This window comes from Cryptomeria japonica, chromosome 11, assembly GCF_030272615.1.
Source record: "Cryptomeria japonica chromosome 11, Sugi_1.0, whole genome shotgun sequence".
NCBI classification, from domain to species: domain Eukaryota; kingdom Viridiplantae; phylum Streptophyta; class Pinopsida; order Cupressales; family Cupressaceae; genus Cryptomeria; species Cryptomeria japonica.
Genome location: NC_081415.1, coordinates 521,047,649 through 521,063,428, shown reverse-complemented (window position 1 = coordinate 521,063,428; position 15,780 = coordinate 521,047,649). Strand labels below are relative to the sequence as shown.

Genomic DNA, 15,780 nt, shown 5'->3' with positions numbered 1-15,780 from the left:
TGATGATGTCCATATGGTGTCCTAAGGGGCCATATTGTGTTCTAATGCATGCATGGCCCCTTATGACACCATATGACCCCCTAGGACACCACATGACCCCTTAGGACAATATGATCTCCTAATGGTCATATGGTGTCCTAAGGGGTTATGTACTTATTCTAACACATGTGTGCTCCCTTAGGACCCCATGTGACCCCTAATGACATTATATTACCCCTTAGGACACAATTTGACCCGTCAAGACACCATATGACCCCTTAGGATACCATGATGTCCATATTGTGTTCTAAGGGGTCATACACGGTGTTCTAATACATGTGTGGTCCCTTAGGACACCATATGACCTCTTAAGACACCATATGACACCTTAGGACAATATGATGTTCTAATGGGTTATATGATGTCCTAAGGGGTCATATGGTGGAAGAAAGGTTAGAAAATGAGAGTTTTATTGGAGAGAGAGAAAGAAAGAGAGAGATTTAGGGATAATTGGGGGGAGTAGAGAAAGAGAGAGTTGGAGAGAATGAGATAGTTGGAGAGATGTTAAAAAGAGAAAATGTAATTGGGGGAGGTTAGAATGAGAGAGAGTTAGGGAAATAAGGGGGTAGGGGAGAGTGGTAGAGGGGAAACTATCAACAGAGGTAGATAAGGAGAGATAGGGAAAGAAGTTAAGAAAGAGATAGAGAGAGGTAATTATGTGGAGGAGGAGAGGAGGGTGAGAGAAGTATCAAGAGAGAGATAAGGGGTTAATTAAGGGGGAGGGGAGAGGGGAGAATGAAAGAGTGAAGTATCAACAAAGAGCTCAAGGGGGTGAGTGTTGTGAGAGAGAGGGTAATCGGGGTGCAAAGATAATGAGAGAGAGTTGGGGTAAAGTTAGAGGGGAAGATAGGTATGAGAGATAGATGGCAATTGGGGAAGAGATAATTAGAGATAGTTGGGGGTAAATAGGGGGTAGGAGGAGAGGGGGGATTGGAAAGTATCAAAAAAGGGAGAGAGGGAGAGATGAGGAGAGAGGTTCAAAGGGAGGTCTAGAGAGAAGGTAATTATGGGGAGGGGAGAGGGGGGAGAGGGAAGTATCAAAAAATGGGGAGAGAGAGGGAGGGAGTATCAACAAAGGAAGAGGGGGGAGAGATGGGTAGAGAGCCCCCTAATTACCCTCTCTCTCTAGCTCTTTGTTAATACTTCCCTCTCCCCCCTCGCCCTCCCCCTAATTATCCTCTCTTTACCACTCTCTTCACCTCTCTCCATATCTCTCCCTCTCTCCTTTTGTTGATACTTACCCCTCTCCCTCTCTTCTTATCCACTAATTACACCCAACTTTCTTTCACATTATTTCTTCCCCTCAATTACCTTCTCTCTCTCACCTCTCTCCTCCTATGCATTTATAGATACTTCCCTCTCCCCCTCTCTGCACCCCCTAATTACTCTTTATCTCTCTTTTCACCTCTCTCCCCACATCTCTTCTCTCTTTATTGATACTTTTTCCTCTCCCCCTCTCCTCCTACCCCCTAATAATCCCAAACTCTCCCTCTCATTCTCTCTTCACCCTAATCACCCCCCCTCTCTCTCTTCACCTACCACACAATTACCTCTCTCTCTCTCTCTCTCTCTCTCTCTCTCTCTCTCTCTCTCTCTCTCTCTCTCTCTCTCTCTCTCTCTCTCTCCTTTTGTTGATACTTCCCTATGCCTCTCCTTGTCTCCTTTGAATTTTGTTGCTAGAGATGAGAAGGAAATGCAGAGAGACTAATCTATATCTTAGGGAAGAGAGAGTGAGATAGAGGAGGAAGTGATGAAGAGGTAGAAATATAAGTGTAGATCTTGAAAGAAGGAATGAGGTATTTAATGAGAGTTAGAGATATGGGTCTAGAAAAATATGTATAAATATGGACAAAAGAGAGGGAGGAAGAAACAAACATTTGGAGTGATAGGTTTAGGAGAGAGAGGTGGAGAAAGGAACAAAGAGAGATAACATGGTTTATCAAAATTTATGGAACTCAATAAAATTCCTAAATTCTCTATTATTAATTACTTATTTAGTGTTTCAATTATTTTGAGATGATTGTTACAAAAATTCATGAAATATGAAATTCATATGAAAAAGTCGTGAGCTTTTGATGTTTTAAAAATCAAGGACGAATTTAAATAAATTATAATTATTTTTTAAAAATAAATATTAAAAAATACCTACTCCATATCGTAGAGCTCTAAATTACCTTTCCAACACCTATAAAAAATCAAAATTTCGATATGAAATGCAAAAGTTATGCCCAATTTACTAAAATATGTTTTTTTATTTTTTCAAAATGGATATCCGATTTTAACGGATATCTGATTTTAAAACACATAATTTTTTCCCTCCATTTTTGGCTTGGGAATGCTTTGGGATTTGGCTTGGAAATGACAAGCCTGGAAAGCCAACATAAAAAACGTGTTTTTGAGTATTCTTTGATTTTCCAGATTTCGCATTGGTGGTTGACGACCTTTTTTTATAGCCAAAATTGATAAAATGAAAAGGGATTTTTAAGGACGTTCTCATCTTTCCAACAATATAAGGTTTGTCTTATTTTGACTTTAATAAATAATAATTATTTATTTTCTAATTGAATTCTGTCTAAAGTCCTAATTGAAAAACACCCATAACTTTCAAACGGTATCACATTTTTTGAATTCAAAACATGCACCACATTCTATGTTTCATCTACTATAGGAAAAATATGGATATCATAAAGTTTAGACCAAGTTAAGGTGGTCAGACGTAGGAGTTTTTGAATTTCTGAAAAGTTGCTGTAAAAAAATCATAATTAATTATTTATTTCATAAAAATTTACAAAAAAATATGTGTCACATCCAGAATGAGTCTACTACTTATATTATAAATTTTATAAAAAAATATTATGATTTGATTGTGATTAGGGTGGTCAGACATACACCTACTTTTTATCTTTTTCCTGAAATTTTAGTACCACTACATTGAATCAAATTTTCATCAAAAAGATTTTCTTTTTCTTCGAAAAACAACTAGTAGCATAGAAACTACATTCAATTTGCTACACATTCTCTTCTTACATATTTTAAAATAATGTTCATAACTTATTCAATTTTTTATGTCAAGTTGCATAACTCCAATTTTCTGAAATTTCATTACCACTTAACGACCTGTTTTGGCCTACCATGATCCTGCACACACACACACACACACACACACACACACACACACACATATATATATATCTCTGTGTGTGTGTGTATATACATATGTATATATACATGTATATATACATGTATATAAAAACACACACACATATATTTGTGTTATGTGTGTGTGTGTGTGTGTGTGTGTGTGTGTGTGTGTGATGAGCATATCAATTTAAAGTTATCTCTAAGAGAAAGGTCTAAGTCTGTTTTTTTTTTTTTTTTGCCTTATGTGATGATTACATGTTTTATTTGAATCTCTTTAAAATATTATTATTAAAAAAGTTTAAGGATGAGATGAATAAATCAAATAAATCTACAAAAAGTAAAGTAGAGAACTTTGAAAAAGAAAGAAAATGAAAGAAGACTACAATCAATTATAAAGTAGATTTTTCAATGCAAATAAAAAAATTCTTAATATTTTTTTATTCTTCAAAAAAATTATTTTGTTATATATATAATTAAATAGTAATTTTTCACTTAAACAAAAAATGATTTACATTTTTGAAGCTTGATGCTTTTGCATTCAAGTCTTTTATGCAAAATGTTTTGTAATCATATAAATTCATTTATAATAGTGTTGGAACTATGCATCTAGCCTATTGTGTTTGCTTGATAAAGTATTTTAGAAAATGAAATGAAATATTTTGTTTAATTATTTTTCGTCTTGTTTCACTAATAGATTTATTTTCATTCTCTTATTTCACATAATTTAAAAATCTAAAACTATTAAACCTCTTACAAATTAATGATTCATGGATTTCACCTTTTATTATTGTAAATTCTATGCAAATCAATTGTATGCCAACAACATAGCTTAATTTTGGATTTTAATTTTTAGTTAGTATTTGTTTTATTTTTCTCCTTCTCTTTCCATGGAAAATTTGAAGAAAATTCCTTAAAGATCTCACAAAGGACTATCTTCTAAAATACTAGAAGTTATTTGACAAACCATGTCTTATTTGTAAGATTTTCCATGTTAATACAAGTTTACATGTAAGTGCAAGTTTGAAGATAAAAAAATACTTCTAATACTTAGAACATGCACAATCTTTAAGGAAATAAAAACTCTATGCTCTATCTATGGAGTTTGGAGATATCCTTATCTCTTACTAATTGTCTATTTTAGTTCATTTTAATTTTCTCGATTCTTCAAAATGAATGTGTCATGAATCTTTATAAAAAAATCATTTTGTTTTATATAAATATGTAATTTTTCACTTAAACAAAAAAAGTTTTACATTTTGAAGCTCTAATGTTTTTATATTCAAGCTTTTTAGAAAAAATATTTTGTAATCATATGAGTTCGTTAATAATAGTGTTGTAACTATGCATCTAGTCTTTTGTATTTGCTTGATAAAAAATTCTAGAAAATGAAATGAACTATTTTGTTTGGTTGTTCTTCATCTTATTTCATTAATAGATTTATTTTCATTCTCTTATCTCACATAATTTGGAATCTAAAACTATTAAATCTCTTACAAATTAATGAGTGTGTGGATTTCAACTTTCATTATTGTAATTTCTATGTATGCAAATCAATTGTATGCCAACAAGAGAGCTTAATTTTGCATTTCACCTTTTAGTTAGTATTTGTTTTTATTTTTATCCTTTTCTTTCCATGAAAAATTTGAAGCAAATTCCTTAAAGATCTTACAAATAACTATCTTCTAAAATACTAAAAGTTATCTCACAAGTTATAAGATTTTCCAGTCTGCACATGAGTGCAAGTCTAAACATCAAAAAATACTTCTAATACTTAAATCATGTACAGTCTTCAAGGAAATAAATTTTTATGCCCTATCTATGAGGTTTGTACAATCTTCGAGGAAATAAATTTTTATGCCCTATCTATGAAATTTGCAAGTTTCCTTTTCTTATTGGTTGTCTATTTTAGTCCCTATCTATGAAGTTTGCACGTTTCCTATAAGATTCTTACGATTCCCTATTTTTTTATTATCATGAAAATTTGTATTTATAAATGTCTTAATTTATAATCAATTTTATCTATTTGATCCTTCTCTTCTAAATAAATCCATCCCTCATCAAAAATCTTTTTATTTACAACTTTACTCCTATGTTTAGGCATTCCAACTGTTTGTGCGAATGATTTCTTGTCTACCACTTCAACTACATGGGTGGACCATGAAATAACAGGCACATTATTAACCTACATGGGTGGACCATGAAATAATAGCTGCCAAACAATCTGATGGCAGCTATTACGTTATAACCCCAGATATTGTCTATGTTCAATGTATGTGTAGATGTTGTCTAAGTTCAATGTATTTAAAACCTATACAACCATTCGCCCACTTTTCAGCAGCATTTGTAAAGAGGGAAAACAGAGCATAACGGGAGAACCAAGAAATTTGAACAGTAGGAATGGCAGATCTGAAGTTTGAAGCGAGTTTTCTTCAGAGCATCGTTGAAGCGAGTGTTCCAGAAAGAGCATTGTGAAAATTCCCGTGATAGACTCGAAAAGGCGTGCAGATTGGAAGAAAAGAGACGAGTATCCAGGGATGCTCAAAACCCTACCTGAAAGTGAGGGATTCGAAAGATGTGCCCGATCCAGTTGCCCGATGATCGTCTGGAATTCAGGTTGGCCTTTTCTGTCCATTGCTTGGTTTTTTTTTCCTTTTAATTGCTACTAATCTGTTATCAGAGATGTAATATTTATTTATTATCGCAACTAGTCCTGACAAAGTTGTAGGGTTTATTTAAAAGGAGGTTTAAATCGACAGATTATGCTATGAGCATTAGAAGTTGGGAAGCATTATATGTCTGTTCATAAACTATGTTGGAGCTGCATGTGGAAGCTGTGAAAAATTATGTGCAATTTAGGAGGAGGCAAATAATTCTTCACAGCTTCCACATGCGTCTCGAACACACTCATGGCATAATCCGTTCGCCGAACCTCCCTTCTAATCAACCCTAGGAAATAGGATTAGTTGGTATGATGAATGAATATCATGGATTTCTTTGCAAGTATGGTAAATAGTGTTCCTTTTGCACATTTTGGGGGTTCTTGGAAGTCTCCTGGTTCTTTTCATTGCAAGCAACTTTGTTATCTAGTCTCGCATGTGATTGTACCTTGTACCTAATTTTATGTTGGGAGATTGGTGGAGTATTATCTTCTAGCTTAAGAAAGAATGCAGGGTTGAGGTTTACAAGAGAAATCTTGTCTAGTAGAGTGGATGTTAGGGATGTAAATAAATATTATATATTGTAATTTTAAATAAATTTAATTAAATGTTATATTTTATTAAAATTTGTTTGATTTTTTTGTTTAGGAGGTCAAAGAATTGGACGATGTAAAAATATGCCGGATGTAAAATAATTGTATTTGTTCAATTTATTTTTGAAACTGAGTTCTTATTGGGTATTGAAGAGTGATTGTGGCCTATTGGAAGTAGGATGTGTAATTAATGATTTCTTAGGCCTTATTCTCAAAATAGCCTTTATAAAAATACTTTCTAGAACAAATAATGAGGTGGGATCTAGGAAGTAGTTGGCTTCCCCAAAAGGTTTCAAACATCTCATCATTAAAGGATATTTAATGGTCATGCTTAACATTGTTTGAAATAGGTGTTCTCCAAAATACAAGTTGAGAAACATTCTCAAATTTTCCTAGCCATTATTGGACAAGTTGAGACTTCTTCTCGACTAGACGTTATTTCCAAAGAGCAAACTCGAACTGACCATTCATTGTTTCCAATAAGTAAATAGAATAGCATACCTCTAGCCCAATCATGGTATTGGCACTCTTGAAAAACTAAGCATTCATTATTTTCAAGAAGTGAATATGATAGCAATCATAGCATGCATCTAGTTTAATCATGGTTTTGATCTTGATCCTCTTGAGGAACTAATTATTCACAATAATATGGATAGATATAAACTATTGGGGTACCTTTTTCTTTTGAAGAACTAACCATACACAATAAGGAAGATAGATGGAAACTATTGAGGGACCTTTTACTTTTGGAATTTGGAGAGGGATTTCATTTCAATAGTTTGTTTTTGGAATTTTGCTTCATTTTTGTAAGCTTTATTTAGGTACAATCTATGTTAAGTGAACCATTCATGTTCATGAGAGATAGATTCATGTGAATTTTTCCTCATAAAATAGAGTCAATGAGTTTGATTAAAAAAGTATATAATTAAATTATTTCAAAACAACATATACAAAAATATCTCTTGTAATTTTATTCCAATTAGTCTTTGTTTCCTCATGTGAACATGTAATTTTATCTTTAAGCCTTGATTCAAAATGATGGGAACTTTAAAATGACAAAGTGTTTTGATTCGCATGCTTAACGCACTCCAATTGGGTATATTATTGATAAGGGTGAGTTGGATAGGCATTCTTTTTAACTTTTAAGATTGAGTTGTGAAACATTGAGTTCTCCATTGGTTTACCATGGATAAAGCTTTATGTTTGTAAAATCATAGAAGCATCAAGTTAAGCTGGAAATACTTGTTTTTTAGGTTTAAGGCACTACTAAATCAAATGCTTATGCCACTCCACTTTCCCTATATCATTGGAAATGGTAAGATGGATTGGTATTTATCTTTCTTTTGCTAATTTTATCTTTTAAGATTGAGTTGTAAAGCATTAAGCTATCTATTGAGTTATCACGAAACTTAAGTTCTTTATGTACCCAAAGATGATGGAAATTAAATTAGAATGCCCTATTGTTGGGATATAGCAAAAAAGTCTCCATGATTCAATCTAGAATTATTCACTAGCAAATTCTAGCTGTGTTGGGTATAGGCAATGTTGAGGTAGAGATGCACAATTGTGCAAACATAAAGATAACCTCGAAGTTCTTTTAAAGATGCTCAATTTCTCTAGGGATAAAAAGATGGCAATGTTGATGGCTAGAGCATAAGATCATGAGAAATATAGAGGTGGGCTTAAGAAAGCATTAGAGTCAACGTAAATATAGATCAAAAGTTGGAACGAAATTGAGATTAATTTAGTGCCAATTTTTTTACATATGGTAACAATTTATGGTCAAGTCTTTAGGTTTAGTTCAATATCATGTCAATGTGGGGTGTAAACTTGTGAAATATGTAGTGGTTGTTTGCTTAAAGGTTGTAGGTAGTAAAGTTGAGTGAAATACAATTCAACTATATCAACAAAGAATTTGTAAAGACTAAAATTATTCAACAAATAATTTGCAAAGACAAATTATTCTCTAGTAATTGTTTAAAAACTTAATATACTAGCTACAAGAACTATAATTTTATTTCAAATAAATTAGAAATTGAAGCTCTTAAAATGAAAAAAATAGTAACCTAGAAATTTTGCTAGTGTCAACATCATCCACCTGAAATCCACAAGTTAACACAATAATACTCACAACAAAAGAAAATTAAGCGAGAGGTGGGGCCACTAAGAGATTCTATACCTCATACCTGTAAATTGATATAAACTATTGTAATCATTCTTCATACAATTTGTTAATATCACACTACTCATTAAAACTAATCCAACAATTTTATGAATTATGATCTCACATCAATCATATAGAATAAGACTACATTTAAGGAGAGAAAATAATGTCACCAAAACTTCATGAGAGTGGGCTCTCCTCATGTTTTTATGAGGCGATTGAAAAAAAAAATTGTAAATTCTCCAAGATTCAACTACATTGTTATATACTTTTTTGGGGATAAAAAATACACACACACGTGCACGCATGTCACACACACACACACACACACACACCAATTCCTTATTGAAGTTAATAGAATTTTTATGGCTCATAGCTTTCACTAAATCCATTAAAAATAAGGTACATGACCGCTCTTCACCATAAAATATAAAACCAATATATCATCACTCACAACAAAATAATATATAGTTGTATTTTTCCCTATAGTTATTTATTATTGTTTGATCCCACTCAAACAAATAAATCAATTTTTCCTAAATTGAATTTTTGAAGTCTATTTTATTCCTTTGAACCTATTAAATACATTCATTTCCAAATAAAATATTTAAGTAAAGACATAAGAGGTAAAATCTAAGTTGGCATGTAAATTTGACAAACAAGTCAAAAAAATAAAAAATACATAGGTCTTTGACTCATCAAAACCCTAACCTTCCAATTACTTCCATGGCTTCTTTTAGTAAATTGATAAAATCAAGGTGTATAATAAGTGTATGGGAGTGGGTGTATGAGTGTGTATGATAAATGCATAATCTAGTTCAATATATTAGAATGTTTTGTATATGGATAGTATTATAGAAGATAAATGTGTGAGGATTTGTGTAAGTTGGTAAGTAGATAAATTGAATTTCCAAAGTCTATTTTATTCCTTTGAACCTCTTAAATGCATTCATTTCCAAATAAAATGTGTGGCAAAAGCCAAGTTGGTAAATAAATTCGATCGACAATCTGAATTCTTATGATAATAAAATACAAAATTATTAGACTTTTGACTCATCAAAATGCTAACCTTATAATTACTTACATTGCTTCTTTTTAAGGAATTGATAAAATTACTGGGTAATAAGTTTATGGGAATGGGCACATGAATAGGTACAAAAAATACATATTCTAGTTCAACATGTTAGAAATGTTTTGTATATAGATAGCATAGAGGATAAATGTGTGGGGATGTATTTAAGTAGATAAGTAAGATTGATTTAAAATATAGATCCTATTATAAGATTCACATATGATTTTTATTAATTGTTAACAACTCTAAAAGTGGATTTTTATGGCTTGAATTGGCAAGTTTGCTCCTATTGATAATTGGATTACCTCGATAAATTGTATTGGCAATAGAGGTGAATGTGGATAGTTTAAACATGGCAATTAAGCTAGAAACAATTATTTGTTTATTTCAACTACCAAAGGTCAAAATTCTTGATTTTCATCTCTTGGAAAGTTCAAGAATATGCTTAGGGAGTTTACCAATCACTTTTGGAGCTGGGCTCTTATGTTTATCTTCATTGAAATAGAAATTATCTAGGTTTAACCATTGTTGTCATAGGGTTTGAGGCAAAACATCTTTTGGATGGAGAGAATTACTCTTGCCATTTTTTGAGAGTTGTAAAGCTAAAAATTTAGACCAACATTCATTCACATTGATTAAAAGGAGATTATTTACTTTTCCAATTATAGTTTTTTCTTATTTTAGGTTTCAATAGACTAAATTGTGTGTCATTGTCATTGTAAGAATTTTGCATTTATTTTTATGCTTGAGTTTTGGTACTATATTTCCATTTTTGCATTCACTCAAAGGAATTCCCACTGCACCTCTTTACTTGTTGTTTTTTAGTTTAATATTTTTTTAATTTGCTATGTTTACAATAAAGTGTTATAATATTATTTTCAATTGTGAATTTTGAATGCTATAATATTTATTAACTTCATCATATAATATAATATGAGATTGAAATGGAAGAGAAAAATATAATTGTGAGATTGAAGGTGACTAAAAAATCATTGTTATTAATATTTTACACTTAATATAAGACCTCTCATATAGGAGGCTTGTAGCTAACCATTGCATTGTGGGGTCATCCCTTTTTGTGTTTATTGTTATTGTTTGATTTACATTCTATAATTAAAGAAGTCATCTTAACTTAGTTTTAATGGGTGATGTAAAAATATTTTCTAAATATTTTTAAAGGATATCAAATCACATATCTTTATATTTTTTAATAAAAGAATGCTAATTAAACTTTGCTTTGTATATTCTTTTTAAATGGTTCAATAAAATGATTGAAATATTGAGATATTTTAGCCCTCCACAAAGTATCAATCCATCAAAGTATAGAGTGAAAGTTGGGCATGTGTGATGAGTAAGAGGAGGTAACCAAGTGCACCATAAAATTTATGTGGTATAGTTTGCATCTTGGAACTTCAGTATATAATTATTTTCAATGTTTTAAAATGATTTTACTTTATTTTTGTTATTTAGAAAAATTGGTTAAATTTTTAAAATCTTAGATTTGCGATTCTAACTTTTAACACCATGATTGCTCCTGACGACAGCATCTCAATCTCAATGCCAATTAGTCTACTTGCCATGCCGACAAAAACAATTTAGAATGTCTTTTGTAAAGAGAATGGTATGCAATTGTTCTTCGTTACTCCTCTCTGCTTTCCTGTCTTCCAACTATCTGCTTGAACTTGAGAACTACGAAGGCCATCATAATGGCTCTAAAGTTTGTCTTAGAAAAGTACATGAGGATGCAAACTTATTTTGTGCCACAAATTTCAGTGTACTTCAAAGTGCTGCGTCACTTGTGTAACTGATGGACGATGGAGAGATTGCAGTCTTAGGCATGGTTGTTACGGTAAAGAGAATTATTTCATTTGGTTTTATTTATAGTTATAGATTTTTAAAGTAATTCTGTAATGTTTTTATCAAAGTTCAAAAACTTGGACTTGCCACAGATTCGTCAAATCAAAAATTTGGATTCGGACTCGTGAAAGACTCGCGAAAGATTCGGCAAAAAAAAAACCGTAGTTTTACAAAAAAACATAAAGAAATTAATGCATTTAGAAAACATAAGAGCCATAATTGAAACATTACACATGTTATATGATCAACAAACGCGCAATATTTGAAATTTCATCATTCATACTCATAGTTTCAAAATTTCAAACTGTAAGATGTATAATACCAAGATTTCTTCAATGCTAATTATGTTGTTATATGGAGCCTAATCAGACTCAGAGGTTAAATTTTCCCTACTTTCATCAACGCAGTTTCCCCCTATATTTTTTTACGAGGGTTTGGGGGCGCAGTACCCAAGTTGGGGTCAAGGGGCATCGCCAATTAGGGTTATTTTTCTATTGGCGTCGGGTGTTATTTTTCTATTGGCCCACGTCCAATTAGGGTTACCCCTTAACCCCCAAAAAAATCAAAAAGGGGGGGAGTTACGCCAAATGAAGGCAAAAAAAACTCATTTTTAAAGCTTGCTTGATGGTTTTTCTTGATCGCGCAAGTCCATTGGAAAGACTCACGAGTCCGTGCAAAAGACTCGCAAGTCTTTCAAATGGACTCGCCAGAACTTGCCTCGCAAGTCCTTGGCGAATCAACTCGTGACTCCCATGGACTTGCGAGTCCATGGCGAGTCCACGAGTTTAGTTGGTTGAAAATCTTTTTCTTTTCGTGTTTAGTTTTTTTCTAGAATATCTCATTTTTTGTTTTAAGAAATATTTCTCACTTTAGTTAATGACAACATTTAATCATCATTTCAAGATCTACCATCATCACTGATATATTTATCTTTATTTTATCAAGGTTTTCCTCGTGATGCAATATATATGGATGCAACAGTTAGCAACATTAATTATTATGAACAGGAAAAAGTTGTGAATTCATAAATGATGATTTTGGAAGGAATACTATTTGTGCATTTAGAAATTCTCTTTGAAAATATTAGCTCTTAAAATTGTGCCTTAAATTGTACCATATCCTAATATAGGGAGGTCAATATCTTTCTGAAATTTCCATTGTTTCTAATAGTTTTAATGTTCTTTATCACAATAACAGTAGAGAGTTCTTCAACAAGATTCTCTGTCACCTTAGAAAATTATGAAGAATTTTTTTTTTGCAGTCTATCCAATGCCTCTATTAGTTTTGGAAGCACAAGATCAGTAGATATAACAAAGACAGAAGTAGCAACATTGTTTTTATATTTTTATTGTTTTATTTATCAGCTATTTTTGTAATAAGATACTTTCATTACACACTACTCTTTAGTGTCACCATAATTACATAATAATTTTACAATTTTTTAAAAAGATTGAAATAATGTTTTACTATTGATTTAAAAAAAATATGATGGGCTATCGTAATAATTATTAAATAAGAAGTGTTTTAATGTGGGCAGTTTTATGAAGGGGCCTATAAGCTTGGATGTGCAGGTAAGTATCATAATTGGCCATGTTAGTAAGGATAAGTTTTGTAAATATTTAATTTTTTAATGTCAATTAATTTATTATTTATTATAAATTGGACATAGATTTTCATTAATATTTCAGTGTTTTCTTATCGTAAAATATATTTTGTATTGTTAAAAGTGAATTTATAAGAATTTTTTTGGGTCTAGAATGTTTTTTATTTAACTTAATTATTTTTCAAGTGAATTTTTTTGTTAAAATATTTTTATGTTTTATTTTTTTTTTTAAATTAAATATTAGAGAAACAAAATTGTGTATAAGAAAATGAAATTATATTTAAAATAGAATATTTTTATAGACATGTTTTGTTTTCCTGTTAAAAAATTATTAACACTCGTGTAACCCATCTAATTCCCTGTTAGAAATTAGGACTTCTCTTTCCTTGAAAACATTTATGAGGTCTTGTTTTATTTTATTGGTTCATATTCATGTTCTGCAGCTTTATGTCTTTAGGTCTTTGTTTTATTTTCTTGTTTCAATCGAACTGAGACAGGGAGTGGAAAAGAGAAGCAAACCAACCTTACATATATACATGGTGCTTGATAGCTATTGAGCTTCCCCCTGTTCTGCTTTCTTATTTGCACTCGAATTCAAGATTGAAACCCCTCTTTTTGTGTAACAATTCAATTTGGTAACTGAAGGTTGGCCAAAGTGGAATACACAATGAAATGAATTACCAGTGCTTATGTCTTTATTTGTTTTAAATAGATCTACAAAGAAGAAGTTGCTTGATCTATAATTATCTTTTCTATGAATAGATTGGTGAGTTTGTTTCTATGTAGATTTTGCTTTTTTATTTAGTTTATCACTTTCATATCCCAAAAGAAGGGTTGTTTATTTGAGCAATGTGTTCTCCTTAAGAAATTATTCGTAGAGAATACTAGCCTTAGAAGATTAAAAATGGTAGATGGAGACAAGTAGTGTTAAGTGTCGTTCTCAAGTTAGATAATTGCAGAAAGGAAAACATAAACACACCACATTCTCAAGCTGCTTATAAACAATCATATCATGGCAGTAAATACACCAAAGTTTTGTACAATATATCTATATCGAGTTGGCTGAATCGCTCAAGCCAACTAAACAAAGTTGGCATGCTCTTCGTTTATATGGAAAACAAACTTTTACTTGAGAGTTGTTGTTTGAAATGCATTCCGAATTTCTCTATGTAATGTTCATATCTGTACCTGCACCAATACCAATTGCTGGCGAATTATTGATGCCATCGCCCACCATTGTAACCATCTTACCAAACATCTGCGATGACTGAATAAGCCAGGCAATTCAGACAAGAATATGGCATGTGAAAGGTAAGGCAGGTAATTGAAGCTTCTGTTGTTTGTTCTTGGTGTTGTATTGAATTGAATCATGTGATTAGATTCAAAGTATGTGTATCTGCAGAAGCAAATTAAAGGCCAAAGCCATATTTCCTTTCTTGGACTATAATTGAATTCAAATTGAATAGAAAGATTCAAGCGCTTAGATAGCTTTACAATGCAAAACATTGCAAATTCATTAAAATTCAGGCCTTAATGGTGGATTTTTCTTGGGTGTCTCTGATCTTAAATTTTTAACAGAATCATTTTAGTTTTCATTCCTTCATAAGATGACCCTCAATGAGATGTGAAAATGTCAGTTTCCTACTTTATTTAATTTTTAGTGTCTATTTCCACACTTTTGCTATGGTTTTGCTCCAACGACTATAGGATTGCTGCAATTTTGATTAATAAGACGTTATGCATTGAGCTAATTTTTTTTTTGAAATTCCAATGTTTTAGTTCTTATTGCCCTAGCTCAAAATTTAAGCTAATTACTTTAGATTCTGTCCATGTTTATAATTCACTATGGAAAATAGTGTGGTATGTAATATGTGTATTGGTTATTTATAAGTGAATAATTTGTGTTACAGTTTGAGTTTATTTGCATCTATGTATTTAGTTCGTATGGTGTCCAAAGTTTTAGAAGCTAATACCCTACCCTGTAACTGTTGAGCTAAACATGTATTTATTGCTCTAAAGTGATGAGCTTTGGCATTACATACATGAAACCAAAAGGAATTAAAAATAATTTCCTAAAATATATTTATCGCATAATTACAAGACATGAGCAATAATATGCAATGCATGATGCATATAAGCCATTCCACATTAGTCAAATTTTAGCCAAAATAGTTTTAATGGAAGGTACACTTGCCAATTAAGGTATTATTTCTTCTAAGGTTAGATTTTTTTAGATTTTGCTGACAAATACAGTAACCCGGGAAATGCAGCACAAATTTGCCCATTAAAAATTAAATTTAAACTGTTCGTTCATTATTCATTAAGACATGCTATCATCTTACAAAGTTTTTTTTTTTTTAATTTGCATATGCTTTCTGATCTGTTTTACAAGACACGATCATGCTTTACCACACGTTCTTTCAAGTCTTTTTCACTTTTATGTCACAATATGCCACAAACATCTCATGCCTGTCCATGGTAGATCTATGTGTAAAAGCCATTCCATATTCATCTAATATATTTTCACTAAGGGAGAGATGGGAATACTAAAATGTTTATTACTAATGTTGTTTTATCTCCCAAAGTGAAAAAAATTGTTCTACAACTTGCTTATTTATGTTTTCATTCATGATTTTATCAGAAACTGGTGTTTG

The 15,780-nt window shown here is 31.5% G+C and overlaps 1 long non-coding RNA gene across 4 annotated transcripts; it reads left to right on the top strand.

Moving 5' to 3' along the window:
• Positions 1 to 5,309: 5,309 nt before the first annotated feature.
• On the top strand, positions 5,310 to 14,780 carry LOC131070505 (uncharacterized). 4 transcript variants are annotated; one of them, XR_009112342.2, is made up of 3 exons: positions 5,331 to 5,793; positions 6,486 to 11,515; positions 13,061 to 14,780. It is a non-coding gene; the product is annotated as an uncharacterized LOC131070505 (long non-coding RNA). The 4 variants fall into 4 exon arrangements; XR_009359365.1 differs by lacking the exon at positions 13,061 to 14,780 and adding an exon at positions 11,616 to 11,646; XR_009112341.2 differs by lacking the exon at positions 13,061 to 14,780 and having other exon boundaries at positions 5,310 to 5,793; positions 11,211 to 11,646.
• Positions 14,781 to 15,780: the final 1,000 nt, after the last annotated feature.